The sequence below is a fragment of the Babylonia areolata genome, chromosome 3 (assembly GCF_041734735.1).
Source record: "Babylonia areolata isolate BAREFJ2019XMU chromosome 3, ASM4173473v1, whole genome shotgun sequence".
In the NCBI taxonomy this organism is placed as follows: domain Eukaryota; kingdom Metazoa; phylum Mollusca; class Gastropoda; order Neogastropoda; family Buccinidae; genus Babylonia; species Babylonia areolata.
In genome coordinates this window covers 11,843,149-11,855,639 of record NC_134878.1, presented here as the reverse complement: position 1 = coordinate 11,855,639, position 12,491 = coordinate 11,843,149, and the positions used below count along the sequence as shown (strand labels likewise).

General features: G+C 48.3%; 1 long non-coding RNA gene across 1 annotated transcript in view; it reads right to left on the bottom strand.

Annotated features, from left to right (window-relative positions):
- The window catches only part of LOC143279729 (uncharacterized), a 33,936-nt gene extending 27,148 nt beyond the window's left edge, over positions 1-6,788 (bottom strand). Inside the window, exons 1-2 of the long non-coding RNA XR_013054945.1 lie at positions 6,629-6,788; positions 294-779 (exon numbers count right to left, since the gene is read on the bottom strand). This is a non-coding gene — a long non-coding RNA (uncharacterized LOC143279729). The remainder of the gene's footprint in view (positions 1-293; positions 780-6,628) is intronic.
- Between the last annotated feature and the right edge of the window lie 5,703 nt (positions 6,789-12,491).

Sequence of the window (12,491 nt, the reverse complement as noted above, 5' to 3'; positions counted from 1 at the left end):
ACATACCAACAAACAAAATATGATATACACACGTCACAGACATAACCTTCAAGCAACATACCCAAAAAATAACGAATAAAACGAAACAAACTAAACTAAACAAATAAAATCACAATGCCTCTCGACCCCTCTAGTCCTTATCTACCAAGCCGTCCCCTCCAGCGAAACGAAGTCCTGGGTAATTTTTCGATTTTTTTTGTTTTTGTCCATTAATCCCCCCCCCCCTCACCCCCCTTCTCACACACACACACCCCTCGCCCCCACTCCACCCCTCTCCCATGTCACTGTCTTACCTTTAGTGGCTCCTTCTCCCCTCTGCTCGGAGCCAGACTGCTGCTCGTCGTTGGTCGGGGCGTTGGCGGGTTCCGATCCTCCGGCGGCCCCAGACTTACTGGCGTTGCACCCCATGCTGCTAAGACAGGTCTCGTGTGATGCTTGTTGAGGGGAAAAAAAAACAAGAAGGAGAAGAAGAAGAACCCCAAACGGTGGCGGGTGGTTGAGAGAATGTGAAGCTGGCGCTTGTTTCAGCAGCGGGGAGCTTTGCCTGCCAACCTGTCTGCCTGCCTGTCCTCTGGGTGGGTAGCCGACGGTCGGGGTGGCGGCTTTAGGAAAGCGGACTTGCCTGGGCCACGGGGTGGTGTGTGTGCTTGGTTCTTCGGGGTGCTAAGCTGCTCAACAGGAGCGCGGTGGGTGCGGCGGCGGCGGTGGTGGTGGTGGTGGGTTCGTGGTTGGCTGGTCAATCAATCACCCTTGGTGGTAGTTGTTGTGGCGACTGGAACCTGGGGCAGGCAATGACCGGACCGGTGGCTTGGGTTAATTAAGGACGATGGTTGGAGAACGGGTGGGTGGCTAAGTGTGATAGGGAGGAGGAGGGGGGGGGGGGTGGAGGAGGGAGGGTGGGTGGGTGGATGAGTGGCTGCAAGTGAGTGGATATGGGTGGTGAGAGTTGGGCTTGGATAGGCCTTGCTGTAGTGTTGGTCATGTTGCGTGACGCTGCGTTTAAATCACTGGCCTGCACGGCTGTGTGAAACACCAGCTTTTTTGAGTGTGGTGTGTCGCAATGTTCAATGACAATGCGTTTTGATTCACAGCTTTGCGTTGCACTGCCGCAGTGTGTGGTGTTTGAATAAGATTGCTGTTGTGTTGTACTGTTGCATTTTAAACCACTGCCTTGCATTACAGTACAGTACACTATAATTATTGGAATCAGCTTGCCTTGCTGTTCTGTTGTAATGTACGGCATTGCATTACAAGACACAGTATACTGGAATAAATTTGCCTCGTTCTTGAGTTGTAATGTAGTATGGTGTTGCGTTCTGCGTCGCTGTTTTGCACTAGGATACATCGCGTGATATTTGAACGAGTTGTCTTACTTTTGTGTCGTAATGTGGTATGACGTTGCATTTTGAATCATTGCCTTGCACTGCGATACATAGTGTGGGTATTGCAACAAGCTTGCCTTTCTCTTGTGTTGTAAAGCATGACATTGCATTTAAAAGCATTGCCTTGTATTACAAGACACCTGTGTGGTTTTAGAATAAACATGCCTCGTTCTCGATTTGTAAAGTAGTATGATGTTGCAATTTCAAATGACTGCTTTGCATAATGATATACAATAATTTTTATTAAAATGGAATCAGCTTGCCCTCCTGTTGTTGTGGTTTCATTACACTGCATTTTCAACCACTGCCCTTGTATTAGGGTACACTGCATCGTGCGACTGGGATGTAAGCAGTCAGTGCCCTGTCTAAGCAGTCAATGCCCTGTCTAAGCAGTCAGTGCCCTGTCTCTCGAACAAATCCAGTGTGATAAATAGAATTGTGCAACCAACAACCATCTACCTGAAGATCTAGTCATCAGCTCCATCCACATGCAATATGCAGCTTCTGTTCAAACGTGTGTGTGTGTGTGTGTGTGTGTGTGTGTGTGTGTGTTGTGTGTGTGCGTGTGTGTGTGTGTGTATGTGTGTGTGCAGTGCGTGCATGTGTGAGTATGGACAAGTTTTTATATTGATATGCACTTGTATGTATACTAATTTCTACTGTATCTGTGTTTGTGTATGATTTTCGATTTATGTTCGTATCTTGTTATGTACTATCCCCCCGATATTCCTTGTGACCCCGGTACACATGGTAATAAAACATATTCTATTCTATTCTATTGGGATTAGCATGTGCTATTCATGACGAAGTGCGCAGACAACATGAACACACACACACAGCAGCGACAAAGCCCAACCATCTGCTGCGCTCTTTCTAGACTGGTCCCTTAACTCAAACCCTTCTAGACACACACATCGACAACAGCAGCCGACACTATCAAACAAACGAAACCGTATCGTACGGTTAACTGTTGGACTTATCATTAACACTATTGTTATCATTGTCATTTTTACTCTTATCATCATCACTATTACCATTATCATTCAAACCTTTTGAAACTTTAAGAGAAACCAAACGCCAAAGAAACAAAGGGAGAAAAATGCGTTGTGTTTGCGGAATGAACTTTCGTACAGTTTTTTTTTTATTTAAATAGTTGGTCTCCCACTTGGCAAAAAGCTGAGTGTTATTTGGCTCAACGTCTATTGAGAATGTTTGATTTTAGAAACAAACAAAAAAAAGAACAAACAAACAAAAATCGCGCGCTTGTGTGCGGTGTGTGTGTGTGTGTGTGTGTGTGTGTGTGTGTGTGTGTGTGTGTGTGTGTGTGTGTGTGTGTATGTGTGTTTGTGTGTGTGTGTGTGTGTGTGTGTGTGTGTGTGTGTGTGTGTGTGTGTGTATAAAAAGAAGATAAAAATCCACACAGATTTATCCTGCTTCATATTTGCGTTCATCAGCACACACAAAAAATCTTCCCTCAGAGTTTTAGCCTACTGAGGATGGCACTAACTCATTTGCTTTTTTTTTTTTTTTTTTTTTTAAACATTTTTGAAACACCGAGGGGAAATATCTGTGAGAAAAACAGCGACATGGACAGAGACAAGGGATCACTGTCCAAACAGAAACAAAAATTATATAATACGCCAAACGAAATCCCTGTACTGTGTCCCTCTCTCCGCTGTAATCTGATCAGGTGACTGACGCAGCGTTGTAAAAGCAACCTGGAGGTGCTCAACTAAGCGAGGACAACGCCACTGAGCTGGTAATGGTAGACACCCATTGTAAACCCCAGGAAGTTCTGAAAAGATGGTGTCGGCGAGAGAGAGAATCTTTCATGTGTGTGTGTGTGTGTGTGTGTGTGTGTGTGTGTGTGTGTGTGTGTGTGTGTGTGTGTGTGTGTGATCACGCATTTCTTCAAAGTAAGAGCTTTCTGTTCTTTGTTTTATTTACGAAATGAATCGGACTGTATTCTTAACAGTTTGATTCCGTACTGAGTATTTCAGTTATTCACCTGTTTGCTTTGGCGTTGCTGCTCTACTGCCTACTTAACACATTTCGAAACAAACGATCCGTAATATTCATAACCAAACTGATTCGCCAGAAGACTTGGCAAACTCGAGCTATTCGTTCTCCACAGAACCATTGCAAAATCGCCCACTACAGGAAAGTTCATGATCACGCTTTGTGTGAGTGGAACAAATTTCCCAGGTCCCTTTAAAAAAAATTCGGGATTGGCAAAGGACACTTTAACCCAGACTATTGGCCAAGTCTATTTAGTTGCTCTTATAAGAAAATTACACCTTACAAGAAACTGTCGTTGTGCTTTTTACAAGTTTACAAAATTCTGTATTTTTTCGACAACTTCTGGAACACTGAGACGCACCAGCGACGGGCGCAATAGCCGAGTGGTTAAAGCGTTGGACTTTCAACCTGAGGGTCCCGGGTTTGAATCACGTTGACGGCGCCTGGTGGGTAAAGGGCGGCGATTTTTACGATCTCCCGGGTCAACACATGTGCAGACCTGCTAGTGCCTGAACCCCCTTCGTGTGTATATGCAAGCAGAAGATCAGATACGCACGTTAAAGATCCTGTGATCCATGTCAGCGTTCGGTGGGTTATGGAAACAAGAACACACCCAGCATACACACCCCCGAAAGCGGAGTATGGCTGCCTACATGGCGGGGTAAAAACGGTCATACACGTAAAAACCCACTCGTGTACATACGAGTGAACGTGGGAGTTGCAGCCCACGAACGCAGAAGAAGAAGAAGAGACGCACCAGCTGAAACGATTAGGCCAAACTTTTCCACTTCTTTGAACGCCTGTATTTGTGGGTTCCTGGTTGTGTTTCTGATGATATGAAAACATCGTGAACTTCGAGGAAGCAGTTTAGGAATACGATACTTTGACACAGACAATTGGCGAAGTCTTTCTATTTGTTTTCTGGGCGTATTTATGCGGAGCGGAACAGCGACATGGATAGAGACAAGATATCAACATGCAATGTCCTTTTGTTTTCTTCCGTCCATTTTATTCGCGATCATCGAAAAGAGCTTTGGAAAAGGGGTGCGAGGCAGAACCTGCCACTACATTAAATCGAGCCGCTGACAAAAACATAACCCACCCCACCCCCACGCCATGCCTAGACCCCCTCCCCCCCAATCCCCCCTCCCCCTTTGCCCCCTAGTGTTTCCTGTTCAACAGGTGCACGTAGAGCTGTTCACGTTACCAGTGAATTGATTTGAGTCACGTGTACGTTTCAGTACCGGGCCCATTGTTAGAACTAAGAGCGTGCGAGCCCGAAAGTAAAGCTTGCAACACACTGCAAAGTGTTCTCAACAGATCGATTGCACAGGTCCGTGCTTCATGGTATTGTTCCGTGACTTTGTTCGCTTGGATGTGTCTACTTTCTTCACACAGGCTCGCTGACAATTTTGTGGCTGTCGGTTCCATTTCAATCTTTTCATTCTGTGTATACTTCTACAGGTTCCATACACGCAGACAACAGCCACGACACGACACATCCGTCGGTTCCTCTGTTGGCATTTCAAGCGCAAATACCGTATAGTGTCAACTGTCATGTACGTGTGTGTGTGTGTGTGTGTGTGTGTGTGTGTGTGTGTTTGGGGTGTCGGGGGAGGGTGGGGCGGTGTGTGGGTGTGCGCGCGCGCGGGCGTTTGTGCACACTTGCAGTTTTTTTTAATAGTTTTTTTTTTTATAGTCCGAACAAATCTTAAAGCAAACAGTTCATCAACATAATAAGCAAGATAAAACACAAAAACTTAACTTATTCTGATAACGAATTTTAATATTACTTGATTATGCATATTTTACCTTGCCCCCTCTCCCCTCCCCAAAGAACGAAACATACAATGCGGGGAGCTTGGTGATATGGACAGCTTACTATACTGAATATATAATACCGCAAGCCCATCACATTCCGATTACCAGTGGTCCAGTCTCTACACAGTCAGTACAAGTGACCGCGTGGACCCGCGGAACAGTTTCAGACGTCCATAGAAGGTGGGGATTAATCAATACCTACTTGCGGATTAAAGGATTATGACGTTAGTCGTCCGATCGACCTTTGTGATCTGCTGTAGCCCTATCAACATAGAGCAGTCAAACGATATGATGATAAAGTTAATGTTCAAGTTTGGAAAACTGGTTTAAAAATTAAAAAAAAAAAATTATGTGCATGTGCAAGATGCTTGCACGCTCGTGTAGGTACATGTGTGTATTCGCGCTCCAACTCCCATTACCCCCCAAACAGAAACGTGTGTGTGTGTGTGTGTATGTGTGTGTGCGCGCGCGCGCATGTGTGTGTTCGCGTTTATGTATTCGTGCGCACGCGCGAGTAACTTAAAATATTCTTTACCAACCTTTATCTACCTACCGTTTTTTTTTCACCTGTTAAGCTCTCTCTCTCTCTCTCTCTCTCTCTCTCTCTTAATAGAAAATTATTATTAAAAAAAAAAAAAAAAGCCACTGTGCTTCGAGATTTTGTATTTTGTCATCTCCCCTTTTTATTTCATTTTGATCACTTCCAAAGCCCTCGTCTGCCGGAGTTTTACATTTTACCGAGTACTTTGTCGGTAACGTTACTACTTTATTGTTTGTAAATTAATCCCTGCTCTCTAAAGCCTGGATATTCCATGTAATTTATAATAAAAAAAAGAAAAAAAAATTAATTCCAATTCTTAAAACAATTTTGTGTCTCTCCAACGGAATAGCAAACAATCAAAACACAGCACACAAAAGGAAATGAAATGTGTATTAAAAAAAAAAAACTAAAAAAAAAAAAAAAAAAAAAAAGTACGCCGTAAACCGCACATATTCTCCTTTTCAAAACCACGTTCTGGAATCGTCGATAAAAATCCTCTGTTATTTCATAATGTACTTCCTGAACAAAATATGCAAACAAAGCAGAAACAAAGCAGACCAACGAGTTAGCACACTCCACCACGCATTTACAAAACCTCTCAACATTCAGCAACAGTTCGACAGAAAAAATAAAACCACAGCTGCAGATATCAACCCACCTGAACTAATATCCCGGCAGATAAGCAAATCAATAAACATTATCATCGATATTCGACGAAACCAACCATGAACAACTAAAAACAGAAAACAACAACAATAACAACAACCAAACAAAAATTACTGATACAGGCTCCAACCCCCTAAAAAAAAACGAAACATAAAAAGCTGCCGAACGGCAATCTCAACTGAACGGTTTTATCACGTACCCTGATCAGAGAATGCAGTTGTCGGGAAGTTGACTTGCTGGGTCTGTCTGTCTCTCTCTCTCCCGTGGGTTGCTAGTGGGCTCGTTCGCTCGCTTGCTTGCTTGCTTGCTTGCATCCGTCAGTCGGGTGCCGTTCTCGTTCTGCTGCTGGTCCAACCAGTCAGGTATCTGTGCACGTGTGTTTAAAAACGACCGGTGTCGAGATGTAATGTGAACATCTTTCAGGTTTCACACCCCGGACATTTCTGGTGGTAGGGTTTGGGGGTGAGGAGAAATGCAACGTGTAAATAACGGTCTCCTCACCCACCTATCACACACACACACACACACACACACACACACACAACCCCCACGCCCCATCCACACAGTGAAATTTCTTGAAAACTGTAAAAACTTTATTCTCATTCATTCACACTAACAATAAGTAAAGGCACCACACACACACACACACACACACACACACATCACCACACAAAGGGACAAATCATGTCGATGTATTTACGCTGTTCAGTCCTTGGCGTCTCTCTGTCTCTCTCTGTCTCAGGGCAGCCAACAACTCTGTCTGTCTCTGGGCGCAGCCAACATCCCCATGTGTCTCTGGGCAGCCAACATCTCCCTGTGTCTCTGCAGCCAACATCTCTCTGTCTCTGGGCAGCCAACATCTCTCTGTGTCTCTGCAGCCAACATCTCTCTGTCTCTGGGCAGCCAACATCCCCCTGTGTCTCTGGGCAGCCAACATCTCTCTGTGTCTCTGCAGCCAACATCCCTCTCTGTCTCTGGGCAGCCAACATCTCTCTGTGTCTCTGGGCAGCCAACATCTCTCTGTGTCTCTGGGCAGCCAACATCTCTGTCTGTCTCTGCAGCCAACATCTCTCTGTCTCTGGGCAGCCAACATCTCTCTGTGTCTCTGCAGCCAACATCTCTCTCTGTCTCTGCAGCCAAAATCTCTCTCTGTCTCTGGGCAGCCAACATCTCTCTGTGTCTCTGCAGCCAACATCTCTCTGTGTCTCTGGGCAGCCAACATCTCTCTCTGTCTCTAGGCAGCCAACATCTCTCTCTGTCTCTGGGCAGCCAACATCTCTCTGTGTCTCTGGGCAGCCAACATCCCTCTCTGTCTCTGGGCAGCCAACATCTCTCTGTGTCTCTGGGCAGCCAACATCTCTCTCTCTCTCTCTCTCTCTCTGGGCAGCCAACATCTCTCTGTGTCTCTGCAGCCAGCATCTCCCTGTGCCTCTGCAGCCAACATCCCTCTGTCTCTGGGCAGCCAACATCTCTCTCTGTCTCTAGGCAGCCAACATCTCTCTGTGCCTCTGCAGCCAACATCTCTCTCTGTCTCTGGGCAGCCAACATCTCTCTGTGTCTCTGCAGCCAACATCTCTCTCTGTCTCTGGGCAGCCAACATCTCTCTGTGTCTCTGCAGCCAACATCCCTCTCTGTCTCTGGGCAGCCAACATTTCTCTGTGTCTCTGCAGCCAACATCTCTCTGTGTCTCTGCAGCCAACATCTCTCTGTGTCTCTGCAGCCAATATCCCTCTCTCTCTCTGGGCAGCCAACATCTCTTTGTGTCTCTGCAGCTAACATCTCTCTCTGTCTCTGGGCAGCCAACATCTCTCTGTGTCTCTGCAGCCAACATCTCTCTCTGTCTCTGGGCAGCCAACATCTCTCTGTGACTCTGGGCAGCCAACATCTCTGTCTGTCTCTGCAGCCAACATCTCTCTGTGTCTCTGCAGCCAACATCCCTCTCTGTGTCTCCGGGCAGCCAACATCTCTCTGTGTCTCTGGGCAGCCAACATCTCTCTGTGTCTCTGGGCAGCCAACATCTCTCTGTGTCTCTGCAGCCAACATCCCTCTCTGTCTCTGGGCAGCCAACATCCCTCTCCGTCTCTGGGCAGCCAACATCTCTCTGTGTCTCTGCAGCCAACAGACCTCTCTGTCTCTGGGCAGCCAACATCTCTCTGTGTCTCTGGGCAGCCAACATCTCTCTCTGTCTCTGGGCGCAGCCAACATCTCTCTGTGTCTCTGCAGCCAACATCCCTCTCTGTCTCTGGGCAGCCAACATCTCCCTGTGTCTCTGCAGCCAACATCTCTCTGTGTTTCTGCAGCCAATATCCCTCTCTGTCTCTGGGCAGCCAACATCTCTCTGTGTCTCTGCAGCTAACATCTCTCTCTGTCTCTGGGCAGCCAACATCTCTCTGTGTCTCTGTAGCCAACATCTCTCTCTGTGTCTCTAGGCAGCCAACATCTCTCTCTGTGTCTCCGGGCAGCCAACATCTCTCTGTGTCTCTGGGCAGCCAACATCTCTCTGTGTCTCTGGGCAGCCATCTCTCTGTGTCTCTGCAGCCAACATCCCTCTCTGTCTCTGGGCAGCCAACATCCCTCTCCGTCTCTGGGCAGCCAACATCTCTCTGTGTCTCTGCAGCCAACAGACCTCTCTGTCTCTGGGCAGCCAACATCTCTCTGTGTCTCTGGGCAGCCAACATCTCTCTCTGTCTCTGGGCAGCCAACATCTCTCTCTGTCTCTAGGCAGCCAACATCTCTCTGTGCCTCTGCAGCCAACATCTCTCTGTGTCTCTGGGCAGCCAACATCTCTGTCTGTCTCTGCAGCCAACATCTCTCTGTCTCTGGGCAGCCAACATCTCTCTGTGTCTCTGCAGCCAACATCTCTCTGTGTCTCTGGGCAGCCAACATCTCTCTCTGTCTCTAGGCAGCCAACATCTCTCTCTGTCTCTGGGCAGCCAACATCTCTCTGTGTCTCTGGGCAGCCAACATCCCTCTCTGTCTCTGGGCAGCCAACAACCCTGTCTCTGGGCAGGCAACATCTCTCTCTCTCTCTCTCTCTGGGCAGCCAACATCTCTCTGTGTCTCTGCAGCCAGCATCTCCCTGTGCCTCTGCAGCCAACATCCCTCTGTCTCTGGGCAGCCAACATCTCTCTCTGTCTCTAGGCAGCCAACATCTCTCTGTGCCTCTGCAGCCAACATCTCTCTCTGTCTCTGGGCAGCCAACATCTCTCTGTGTCTCTGCAGCCAACATCTCTCTCTGTCTCTGGGCAGCCAACATCTCTCTGTGTCTCTGCAGCCAACATCCCTCTCTGTCTCTGGGCAGCCAACATTTCTCTGTGTCTCTGGGCAGCCAACATCTCTCTGTGTCTCTGCAGCCAACATCTCTCTGTGTCTCTGCAGCCAATATCCCTCTCTGTCTCTGGGCAGCCAACATCTCTTTGTGTCTCTGCAGCTAACATCTCTCTCTGTCTCTGGGCAGCCAACATCTCTCTGTGTCTCTGCAGCCAACATCCCTCTCTGTCTCTGGGCAGCCAACATCTCTCTGTGACTCTGGGCAGCCAACATCTCTGTCTGTCTCTGCAGCCAACATCTCTCTGTGTCTCTGCAGCCAACATCCCTCTCTGTGTCTCCGGGCAGCCAACATCTCTCTGTGTCTCTGGGCAGCCAACATCTCTCTGTGTCTCTGGGCAGCCATCTCTCTGTGTCTCTGCAGCCAACATCCCTCTCTGTCTCTGGGCAGCCAACATCCCTCTCCGTCTCTGGGCAGCCAACATCTCTCTGTGTCTCTGCAGCCAACAGACCTCTCTGTCTCTGGGCAGCCAACATCTCTCTGTGTCTCTGTAGCCAACATCTCTCTCTGTCTCTGGGCGCAGCCAACATCTCTCTGTGTCTCTGCACCCAATATCCCTCTCCGTCTCTGGGCAGCCAACATCTCTCTGTGTCTCTGCAGCCAACAGACCTCTCTGTCTCTGGGCAGCCAACATCTCTCTGTGTCTCTGTAGCCAACATCTCTCTCTGTGTCTCTAGGCAGCCAACATCTCTCTGTGTCTCTGCAGCCAACATCTCTCTGTCTCTGGGCAGCCAACATCTCTCTGTGTCTCTGGGCAGCCAACATCTCTCTGTGTCTCTGGGCAGCCAACATCTCCCTGTGTCTCTGCAGCCAACATCTCTTTGTGTTTCTGGGCAGCCAACATCTCTGTCTGTCTCTGCAGCCAACATCTCTCTGTCTCTGGGCAGCCAACATCTCTCTGTGTCTCTGGGCAGCCAACATCTCTCTCTGTCTCTGCAGCCAACATCTCTCTGTGTCTCTGCAGCCAACATCTCTCTGTGTCTCTGGGAAGCTAACATCTCTCTGTGTCTCTGCAGCCAACACCTCTCTGTGTCTCTGGGCAGCCAACATCTCCCTGTGTCTCTGGGCACCCAACATCGGCGGCGCCCTCGGTTCTGTTACTGTTGCCACTGCTGGTGGTCCTCGGTCCAGCGCCAAGATCTGCACACTCGGGACTTACGTGATGGCATCCATCGGAGAGAGAGACAGAGACAGAGACAGTGTCTTAAGTCTGAATGGTATTGTAAAGGCCATTCTGCCTGTGATAATTGGGGTGGGGATTCCCATGTTAACTATTACATAGAACAACAACTAAAAACAGAAAACAACATGTGGGGCGATGGCCTAGTGGTAACGCGCCGCCTTGGAAGCGAGAGATTCTGAGCGCGCTGGTTCGAATCACGGCTCAGTCGCCAATATTTTCTCCCCCTCCACTACACTTTGAGTGGTGGTCTGGACGCTAGTCATTCGAATGAGACGATAAAGCGAGGTCCCATGTGCAGCATGCACTTAGCACGCGTAAAATAACCCACGACAACAAAAGGGTTGTCCCTGGCAAAATTCTGTAGAAAAATCCACTTCGATAGGGAAAACAAATAAAACTGCATGCAGGAAAAAAAAAAAAAAAAAAGGGTGACGCTCTCAGTGTGACGACGCGCTCTCCCTGGGGAGAGCAGCCCGAATTTCACACAGAGAAATCTGTTGTGCCAAAAAAAAAGAGAAATACAATGACATGAAAAGCAAACAAAAGCAAAGAAAGAATGAGAGAGAGAGGGGGGGGGGGAAGAAAGGAGACAGACACAGAGACAGGAGAGAGAAAGAAAGAGAAAGATGGAGAGAGAGAGAGAGAAACAGAAACAGAAATACGAGAGACAAAGAGTGTATACACAGACTGACAGGCTACTACTAGCAAGCGAAGATGCAACTTGGAAATTTAGACCGGGGGCAACTATCGTGGTAGGCCTAAGGGTTGCACTTTTCACAACGCTTCACCGTCGCAGTTGTTTGTTGTTCGGGGTAGTCTTGGTGAACGTGTAAACTGACTGTGCAGGGGGGGCCTAGATACGGGTGGTGCGTATCGCTCACTTCCTCTTTGTGTTTGTCTCACAGTGGTCTGTGTGTGTGTGTGTGTGTGTGTGTGTGTGTGAAGGCAGGGAGGAGAGTGGGGAGGATGGGACGTGGGGTGCGGCACACACACACACACGCACACACACACACAGACACACGCGCGCGCACGCACGCACACACATACTGAAGCAGGGAGGAGAGTGGGGAGGATGGGACGTGGGGTGCGGTACACACACACACACACACACGCGCGCGCGCACATACAGACAGAGGCAGGGAGGAGAGTGGGGAGGAAAAGAGGTAGAGTGCAGTGTACACACACACACACACACACACACACACGTACGCACGCACACACACACACACACAGAGGCAGGGAGGAGAGTGGGGAGGATATGAGGTGGGGTACGGTAAACACACACACACACACACACACACACACACACACACACTCACTCCGCTCGCATGTACAGACGCACATATGTTAATAAGTACAGAACGCACGAGCATGCACACGCAAACACGCGCTCACACGCACGTAGATATACTTACACACATACGTTGCTCGCACTCACACACACACAAACGCAGCGAGTGACGCACATACATATGAAAAACACACTGTTGCAGGAACGGGAGAGAGAGAGAGAGGACAGAAACACAGAGAGAGATGGAGAGAGAGAAAGAG